Source organism: Trachemys scripta, chromosome 4, assembly GCF_013100865.1.
Source record: "Trachemys scripta elegans isolate TJP31775 chromosome 4, CAS_Tse_1.0, whole genome shotgun sequence".
Taxonomy (NCBI): domain Eukaryota; kingdom Metazoa; phylum Chordata; order Testudines; family Emydidae; genus Trachemys; species Trachemys scripta.
In genome coordinates, this window is record NC_048301.1 from 138,779,736 (window position 1) to 138,790,019 (window position 10,284).

Genomic DNA, 10,284 nt, shown 5'->3' on the forward strand with positions numbered 1-10,284 from the left:
AGCAAGGAAGCGGAGAAACCGGTTTCCCCAACAGCCAGGATATGTTTGTCACCCTGGACCTGGAACCAGTAACCCCCGAACTCACCCAAGACCCTCAGGGCACACAGGAGACCTCTGGTGAGTGTACCTTTGTAAATATTACACATGGTTTAAAAGCAAGCGTGTTTAATGATTAATTTGCCCTGGCAATCGCGGCCAGTACATCTACTGGAAAAGTCTGTTAACGTGTATGGGGATGGAGCAGAAATCCTCCAGGGACATCTCCAGAAAGCTCTCCTTCATGTACTCCCAAAGCCTTTGCAAAAGGTTTCTGGGGAGGGCTGCCTTATCCCGTCCGCCATGGTAGGACACTTTACCACGCCAGGCCAGTAGCACGTAGTCTGGAATCATTGCATAACAAAGCATTGCAGTGTATGGTCCCGGTGTTTGCTGGCATGCAGACAATATCCATTCCTTATCTCTCTTTGTTATCCTCAGGAGAGTGATATCATTCACCGTCACCTGGTTGAAATGGGGTGATTTTATTAAGGGGACATTCAGAGGTGCCCGTTCCTGCTCTTCTGAACAGAAATGTTCCCCGCTGTTAACCACGCGGTGGGGGGAGGGGTGAAGTGATCATCCCAGAGAATCGTGTGTGTGTGTGGGGGGGTGGTTTACTTGGGTTTGTGCCGCATGTTAACCCGGAAACCGCAGCCCCTCCTTTTACATTGGAAACCCATTTTAAATGGCCAACCCAATTCATCCTTGATATGGGAAATGCGCTGCTGTTTGAAACCTTTCCCGCATGTTAAGAAGGTTAAAAAAGCCAAAAGACTGTGGCTTACCATGGCTGCCTGCAAGCCGAAATATGTTGCCTGGGGCACTGCGTGAGTGATCTCTCATACCAAACCGGCAGGCAGAGGAAAAATGCGACCTTGTAACGAAAGAGTGTACCCATTGTTCTCTAAAATGTGTCTTTTTTAACCACCTCTCCCTTCTCCTCCACCAGCTGCAAATGTTTCTCCTTCGCAGAGGCTCGTGAACATTAGAAAGAGAAAACGGAGGACGCGGGACGATATGTTCATGGAGCTCCAGATGTCCTCCCGCACTGATAGAGCACAGCAGAATGCGTGGAGGCAGTCAATGTCGGACATGAGAAAAGCACAATATGAACGAGAGGAGAGGTGGCGGGATGAATGGCGGGATGAAAAGAGCAAGTGGCGGGCTGAAGACGATAGGTGGCGTCAGCTTGCAGACAGACGGCAAGAGGCAATGCTCCGTCTGCTGGAGCATCAAACTGATATGCTCGAGCGTATGGTTGAGCTGCAGGAAAGGCAGCAGGAGCAGAGACCGCCGCTACAGCCCCTGTTTAACCAACAGCCCTCCTCCCCAAGTTCCATAGCCTCCTCACCCAGACGCCCAAGAACACGGTGGGGGGGCCTCCGGCCACCCAGTCACTCCACCCCAGATGATCGCCCAAGCATCAGAAGGCTGGCCTTCAATAAGAGTTAAAGTTTTAAAATGCAGTGTGTCCTTTTCCATCCCTCCTCCCCCACCCATCCCAGGCTACCTTGGCAATTATCCCCCTACTTGTGTGAGGAATTAATAAAGAATGCATGAATGTGAAAAAACAATGACTTTATTGCCTCTGCAAGCGGTGCTCGAAGTGGGGAGGGGAGGGTGGGGTGGTTGGTTTACAGGGAAGTAGAGTGAACTGGGTCGGGGGGGGGGGGTTGGAGGGTTCATCAAGGAGAAACAAACAGAAGTTTCACACAGTAGCCTGGCCAGTCACAAAACTCGTTTTCAAAGCTTCTCTGATGCGCACCGCGCCCTGCTGTGCTCCTCTAACCGCCCTGGTGTCTGGCTGCGCGTAATCAGCGGCCAGGCGAGTTGCCTCAACCTCCAACCCCGCCATAAATGTCTCCCCCTTACTCTCACAGATATTGTGGAGCGCACAGCAAGCAGCAATAACAATGGGGATATTCTTTTCGCTGAGGTCTGAGCGAGTCAGTAAGCTGCGCCAACGTGCTTTTAAACATCCAAATGCACATTCCACCACCATTCGGCACTTGCTCAGCCTATAGTTGAACAGGTCCTGACTCCTGTCCAGGCTGCCTGTGTACGGCTTCATGAGCCATGGCATTAAGGGGTAGGCTGGGTCCCCAAGGATCATGATAGGCATTTCAACATCCCCAACGGTTACTTTCTGGTCCGGGAAGAAAGTCCCTTCCTCCAGCTTTCGAAACAGACCAGAGTGCCTGAAGATGCGAGCATCATGTACCTTTCCCGGCCATCCCACGTTGATGTTGGTGAAACGTCCCTTGTGATCCACCAGGTCTTGCAGCAGCATTGAAAAGTACCCCTTGCGGTTTATGTACTCGGTGGCTTGGTGCTCCGGTGCCAAGATAGGGATATGGGTTCCGTCTATGGCCCCACCACAGTTTGGGAATCCCATTTCAGCAAAACCATCCACTATTGACTGTACGTTGCCCAGAGTCACTACCCTTGATATCACCAGGTCTTTCATTGCCCTGGCAACTTGGATCACAGCAGCCCCCACCGTAGATTTGCCCACTCCAAATTGATTCCCGACTGACCGGTAGCTGTCTGGCGTTGCAAGCTTCCACAGGGCTATCGCCACTCGCTTCTCAACTGTGAGGGCTGCTCTCATCCTGGTATTCTGGCGTTTCAGGGCAGGGGAAAGCAAGTCACAAAGTTCCATGAAAGTGCCCTTATGCATGCGAAAGTTTTGCAGCCACTGGGAATCGTCCCACACCTGCAGCACGATGCGGTCCCACCAGTCTGTGCTTGTTTCCCGGGCCCAGAATCGGCGTTCCACGCCATGAACCTGCCCCAGTGACACCATGATTTCCACATTGCTGGGGCCTGTGCCTTGTGAGAGGTCTATGTCCATGTCAATTTCCTCATCACTCTCTTCGCCGCACTGCAATCGCCTCCTCGGCTGGTCTGGGTTTCGCCTTGGCATGTCCTGGCTCTGCATATACTCCAGGACAATGCGCGTGGTGTTCATAGTGCTCATAATTGCCGCGGTGATCTGAGCAGGCTCCATGATCCCAGTGCTAGCTATGGCGCCTGGTCTGAAAAAAGGCGTGAAACTAGTATCTGACGGACCAGGGGAATGAGGGAGGGCGGGACGGAGGGCGGTACGAGTGACGACATGGCATACAGGTACAGGGAATTAAAATCAAGAAAGGTGGCTGTGCATCAGGGAGAAACACAAACAACTGTCACACAGAATGGTCCCCCCAAAGATTAAACTGAAAACCCTGGGTTTAGCAGGCTATTGATTTGACGGAGGGAGGGGGAAGCAAATGAATACAGAACAAATCTATTTTTTACATCTTAAGACGACGGTGCAGCATGACTGATAGCCCTCGGCATCTTTCTGGGTGCTTGGCAGCAAATACTGGGCGCTTGGCAGTTAGTGTATTACGATGGCCTTCAGGCCTATTGCACAATCTGCTGCTCAGGGAAGATTCTGCTAATGTACGATGATCCAACTTGTAATAGGACGGTTACCAGTCGTAATACACCATCTACTGCCAAAAGGCAAGGGGCTGGTGCAATGCAGCCCTACGGCTGCCAGCCCCACAGCTGCCAGCACCCAGATCGCCGATGAAGGCTACCAGTCTACTGCACCGTCTACCGCCAAAAGGCAGTTTGCTGCTGCTGCTGTGTAGTAATGCAGTCCCACGTCTGCCGGCACCCAGATGACATATGGTGATGGTGAGCTGAGCGGGCTCCATGCTTGCCGTGGTATGTTGTCTGCACAGGTAACCCAGGTAAAAAGGCGCGAATCTATTGTCTGTCTTTGCTGTGACGGAGGGGGAGGGGCCTGACGACATGTACCCAGAACCTCCCGCGACACTGTTTTGCATCATCCGGGCATTGGGATCTCAACCCAGAATTCCAATGGGCGGTGGAGACTGCGGGAACTGTGGAATAGCTGTGGGATAGCTACCCATAGTGCAATGCTCCGGAAGTCGACGCTAGCCTCGGTACTGTGGACGCGGTCCGCCGACTAGAGCACTTAGAGCATTTTATGTGGGGACACACACAATCGGCTGTATACAACCGATTTCTATAAAACCGGCTTCTATAAATTCGAACTAATTTCGTAGTGTAGACATACCCTCAGTGTCTGTGTCTTTCTGCAGCTGGGCGTGGCCCTGCCTGAGTGCATGGCTGGAAGAGGCTTGTGAGCCTAGCCCAGCAAGACAAGGTAAAGGGGGCCCAGGCTGGCAGAGCAGGTGGGCTCGGTGGTATCCCGGTACAGCAGGTGGCACCTCAAAGGGGGGCAACCCGTCATACTAGGGACTGACCAAATCCAGTGGGCACAAGTCCATAAGGGGCTGGAAATTGAAGCTAGACAAATTCAGACTGGAAATGTACGTTTTTAATAGTGAAAGTAATAGACCATTGGAACAACTGAGCAAGGGGCATGGTGGGTGACCTTTTGTAACTCAAGACGGGACTTTTTAAAATGCTGTAGTTTAAACAGGAATTATTTGGGGGCAGGTCCCTGGCCTGTGTTATACAGGAGGTCACAGTGGTTCCGTCTGGCCTTAGAATCCATGCATCATCTGGAGAAGGGCAGATGTGCATGTGGACAGGGCACTAGCTGACAGATCAGAGGAGGGCTCTTGGTACCTGTTCACTGCCTTTGAGAAAGGCGTCAATGTAGTCCAGGGCCTATTTCACCTCCGAGTCTGGCTCCATAAAGCAGGCGGTGTTAGAAGGGGATGGTGAATCTGATCAAAGACAGAGCGGTGGTAATACCTGGGGCTGCCAAGCTGCAGGCTGGGTGACAGAGATCTTAGAAAAAAGAACAGGAGTACTTGTGGCACCTTAGAGACTAACAAATTTATTAGAGCATAAGCTTTCGTGGACTACAGCCCACTTCTTCGGATGCATCAAGTACTCCTGTTCTTTTTGCGGATACCGACTAATACGGCTGCTACTCTGAAAAGAGATCTTACAGGAAACCCTTGCCCCCGCTCGAGCAGGGAAGCAGCCCCGATGCACGGCAGGGTCTGGCACAGCGATCCCTAGCTTCCCCACCTCTTTGCTGCCCAGCCCAGCAAAGATCCAGTCAGAGCCCTGGTTTCCAGCGGCCACCCCACTTCCCCGCCCAGCATTCAGGCTCAGCTTGGGGATTTGGGGAGCATCACACCTGGAAGGAGGGACAATGTCAGGCCATGAATGGTGTACCTGACCTCTGGGCCATTGCTGGAGGGGGCAGAGGGACTGGCAGTGAATCGGTTTGGTCCCTGCTGCAGGAGAGGGAAGAACTGCCCAGTCTGTGTGGGACCCAGAGCCTGCCCGTTCTGACTGCCTCTCCTGCCAGCAACAGCTAGCCAGAGCCACTGGGATCCCATCATCAACCCCCCGCAAAATGCCCTGTGCTGCCACATGCATGACCCCCTGCAAAGGAGCCAGCAGACGGGGCTGCAACACCAGGGGGCATCTGATGCCCTGGCCAGCCCCCTGCAATCCTAGGCTTTAACAACCCACTGTGCACCGAGCATCCCCTTTGATGGGTGGAAAACATCCTCCAACCCTGCAGCGTGAAGGATCAGGGTGGGCAATTCAGTCAGCCTCCACCTGATGCTTCCGCCGCCGCTCCTAATGCCCCGATCAGCTCTAGAGGCTGCAGCTGCTGCCAGCACGAGGGGCCATTCCCCCCGCCTGGGTTTTCCTGTCTCTCCATCTCGTGGCAGCCCAGAGCAGTACAAGGTCTATGGAGTCTTCTCCCCCCAGTGACACCCTGGTCTTGCCACCCAACCCCCAGAGGGGCCAGGCCCCATTGCAATGCAGGGCCATGGCCTCGGCCATTTTTGCAGCCCCCCCCTCCGCCCACCCAGGAGGTGCCCACTCACCGGCTCGGAAGGGCCGAGGCGCACACAGCTCCTGCTGCTGCTGTGGGCTCTTCCCCCGACTCTTCCCTGGGGGAGGTTTCATCTCCTCCTAGGCACGGATGGTCTTCAAGGGGATCTTGGGGACTTCCTCAGCCATTCTGCAAGAAGCCAGGACAAGGCATTGCTTGTGAGTGACGAGAGGCCGTTGCCCCGTCCAGCATCAGGGCCAGCCCAGTTATTTCTGTTCCACCAGCGCCTACAGATGCCAGCTGAGATCAGGGCCCTGTTGCACCAGGTGCTGCAGACAATCCCTGGGCCATAGGGCTCAGATTCTAACTAGTCAAGGCAGCCAGTAGGGAAACAAGCAAATGGATGTGCTCAAAGTCACCCAGCCAGTCAGCAGTACAGGCAGGATTAAAACCCAGGTCTCCGGATGCCCAGGCCAGCACCCCATCCTGCAGGCCAAACGGCCTCCCCTGGGTCACTTCCGCCTCTCCTTCTGCTAGTTCACAATCTGCACAGCAGACAGGCTGGATCCAACCACTCAGGATTCTTCTTGCTCAGGGAAATTACCCTGATCCCTTCCCCCAGGATTATCGGGCCATGGCAGTTCCCAGGTGGGCGAGGCCAGTGGGGTGGGGGAGCTAGGGTGGGCGGACTCGTGAGCAGCAGGAGTTGCTCAGACACCACCATGAAGGGGCAGGAGCAGAAGGCGGGAGAGCGGCAGGAAGGCTGGTACCTACTCTGCCAACCTCCTGCCCCCCTTTGTCCCTGGTTCAGTGTGAGCTGTGGGAACTCTCTGGGGCACAGGAGCTGGCTGGTGCCCAGATGGAACTACGTTGCCTATTGCACAGATCTCGCTTTTCCCGAACATTGAAAATGCTGCTAAAACCATACCAGGGCCCGCCAGGATCCCTGCAGCCAGTCAGTGCTAAGTCGTGAACTGTGCCCTGGCCTGCCAGAGCGCGGCAGTGGGAGAGGGAGGGGCTGGCCCAGGGCCCTGCTGGATTGCGCTCACGGGTACGGGGTCCCAGTGCTACAGAGCTGTGTGCCAGGGGCCGCCCTTTGTGGGGGTTTCGCAGCTCATCTCTCCAAGGCCTGTGTGGCAGCAAGTCTGCCAATGTGATCCCTTGAATCAAATCCTCTCTTAGCTAGTGCAGATGTGCTGTTCAGAGAAAACAATTTGCACACAAACCAGAAGACACAGCCGGGTGAGTATATGAGCCAGGGCCTTTCAATAATTTCAATAATTTCACCATTCGGGGACACTTGGTTGAAGGCTGTATCACAGAGTGTCCTAAAATAATAAACATGTTACTATTAATGCATTCTCTCCAACATTTGTGATGAATACAGGCACATTTGTGGGGCATTAAGAGAGTAAGGGGGATCATAGTATAGTAGCAAGCAACCTAGAATAAACATTTTTACATTTAGTTAGATAAAACAAAAACCTGCTTATTTCAATTGTCTCAAAAAATTAATAGTTAAGTCTACCCTAGGCCTAGTGCAGCGTGTCCCCCTGGCATTGCACTGGCAATGGGTTAGAACCCAGGGAGGCAGAGCTCAGCGCAGAGAGACTGGGGACAATGAGAGCAGGAGGAGCCATGGGGCCCATCACCAGGGGCTGAGGAAAGCTCAGCAGGGATGGGGAAATCTGGGCAGCAAAGTCAGCAAACGTTGCCCCCGAGTCTCCATCTCAAGGGCAAACGCCTAATCCCAGCCCCTTCTCCCATCCCCCTCCCTTCTCTGATCTCAGGCCCAGGAGCTTGGGGTCACCTTGGACTCCTCTGCTCTGCATCCCTCCTCTCTCACTCCATCCTGGAGCTCCCCAAACCCCCCCTTCTTTCTGCGCCATCCCCAGCCTGCCGGCTCTCTCCTGCACCCTTGTCCTCTCCCATCCCCCTCCTGCCAGACCTTCCCTTGCCCCTCCTGCAGACCCTGTGCTAGCTCCCTGCTCTTTCCCACCTCACACCAAGCCCCTTGCCCTCCTCTCCTCGGGCCTGCACAGCCTCTCCCCACCCACTCCCCAGTGCTCTGGCTCCTTTGGCCCCTTCCATCTCTTTCACTTTGTCCCCTCCCACCTCCCTCCTTCTGTTCTGCTGTCCTCTGGGAGCACATCATCCAAACGCCCCCCTCCAGCTGCCGCAGGGGAGGCCCTGACACAGGGGGGATGGAGCAGCTGGAGCAGCTAAATGGCCCTGAGCACCCAGAGCAGGGGGCGTTCATCTGGCAGCCTGGCAGGAGCTGATGCCAAAGCATCCCGGGGGCGACTGACAAAGGGGGTGAACAGACACCTGGGTTCAGAGGCTGCTCTCAGGGCCATCCTGTGTAAATGCACTGACCCTGCGGAGCAGACTTTGGTGCTAGGGGAACAGCGGGGAGAGTCCTTGGAGACAGAATTATGGGGCTCGACCCAAAGCCCACTGGAGTCAGAGGACAGACCCATCAACATCAGTGCTCGGTAGATTGGACTCCTACCGAGGATCTTGCTGAGTCAATATTCTAGGCCCAGGTTTTCCCTGCCAGGGAGCGCTGCACCGCGAGGCTGCTCAGTGCAGTTAGGAGGCGGCCAGGGTCACAGGCTGCTCACCTTAAATTTGTGTTGAAAACCCATGAATTTCATCAGCCAGGTGATCCTTACCACTGCCCTCAGCCGCCCATGCACCTCCTTGGATGCGGTCCAGGGGAGCAGGATCTGAGAGAAACAAATTGGGAGAAATTGCTGAGGAGAAGTACCAAAAAAAAATAGCACAAGCACATAGGGAGAAAATCAGAAAGCTTAAGGCAAAAATGAGTTCTAACTGGCAAGGGACATAAGACAATCAGAAGCAGCTCTATAAATGCATTCGGAGCACGAGAAAGACAAAGGAAAGTGAGGGGCCATTACTCAGCAGGGAAGGAGAGCAAATAATGGAGGACACAGACAAAGCCAAGGTGTTTAACCTTTTTAGTGAAAACTGAAGCAAAAAAGGCATTAATGGTGACTAGATGCTTAACACAATATTAACAACAAGGGGGAAGGAATACAGGCCAGACTTGGGAGAGAACAGGTAAAAAACGATTTAGGTCAGTTAGATGTATTCAAACTGGCAGAGCCACATGATATTCACCCTAGATGGAGCTAGGCAAAGCAATCTCTGAACCATTAGGAGGGCTGAGGTCCCAGAGGACCGGAGAAGGGCAGACACAGAACTTATCTTCAGAAAGGGGAACAAGGAGGCCCTGAGGAATTATAGACCTGTCAGCCTAACTTTGGTACCCAGAAAGATGCTGAACAACTTATTAAACAGTTTGTAAGAACCTAGAGGAGATAATAGAGTGATAAGGAACAGCCACCATGGATTTGTCCAGAACGAACCATGCCAAACAAATCTAATTTCCTTCTTTGACAAGGTTACTTGCCTAGTGGATGGAGGCAGGCAGTATATGATGATGTATATGAAGTTTAGTAAGGCTTTTGACACATTCCACAAGACATTCTCATAAGCAAACTAAGCCAGTATGAGCCAGATGAGATTACTATAAGGTGGGCGCACAACTGATGGAAAGACCATACTACAAAGAGGAGTTATCACTGACTACGAGGCACACTGGGAGGGTGTCTCTAGTGGGGTTCCCCAGAGGTGTGCTTAGGTCCAGTACCAGTCAATATTTTCATTAAGAACTTGGTTAACGGAGAGGAGAGTATGCTTGTAAAGTTTGCGGATGACACCAAGCTGGGAAGGGTTGCAAGCAATTTGAATTCTAACCTGTCCTCCAAAATGAGCTTGCTAAATTGGAGAGTTGGTCTGAAGTCAACAAGATGAAATTCAGTCAAAACAAATGTGACGTAACACACTTAGGAAGGAAAAATCAAATGCATAAAAACGAAGTGGGGGATAACTGGCTAGGTGGCAGTATTGCAGAAACGAGTCTGGGGGTTATCATGGGTCTCACACTGAATATGAACCAACAGTGTGATGCTGTTGTGAAAAAGGGAAATGTCATTCTGAGGTGTATTAGCTTGGAGCACTGTGCCCAGTTCTGGGCACCACGCTTTAAGAAAGGTGTGAACAAACTGGGGCTAGTCCAGAGAACAGTGACAAAAATGATCAGCGGTTTAGAAAACCTGACCTGTGAAGAAAGGTTGAACAAATTGGGCATGTTTCATCTTGAGAAGATGGAGGGGGCACCTGTAACAGTCTTCAAATATGTTAAGGGCTGTTATACAGAGGATGGTGACGAATTGTTCGCCATGTCCCCTGAAGGTAGGACAAGAAGTAATGGGCTTAATCTGCAGCAAGGGAGATTTAAGTTAAATATTAGGAAAAAGTCTAAGGGTGGCTAAGCACTGGAACAGGTGACCTAGGGAAGTGGTGGACTCCCCATCATGGAGGTTTTAAAAAACAGGCTGGACAAATACTCATCAGGGACGGTCTAGGAA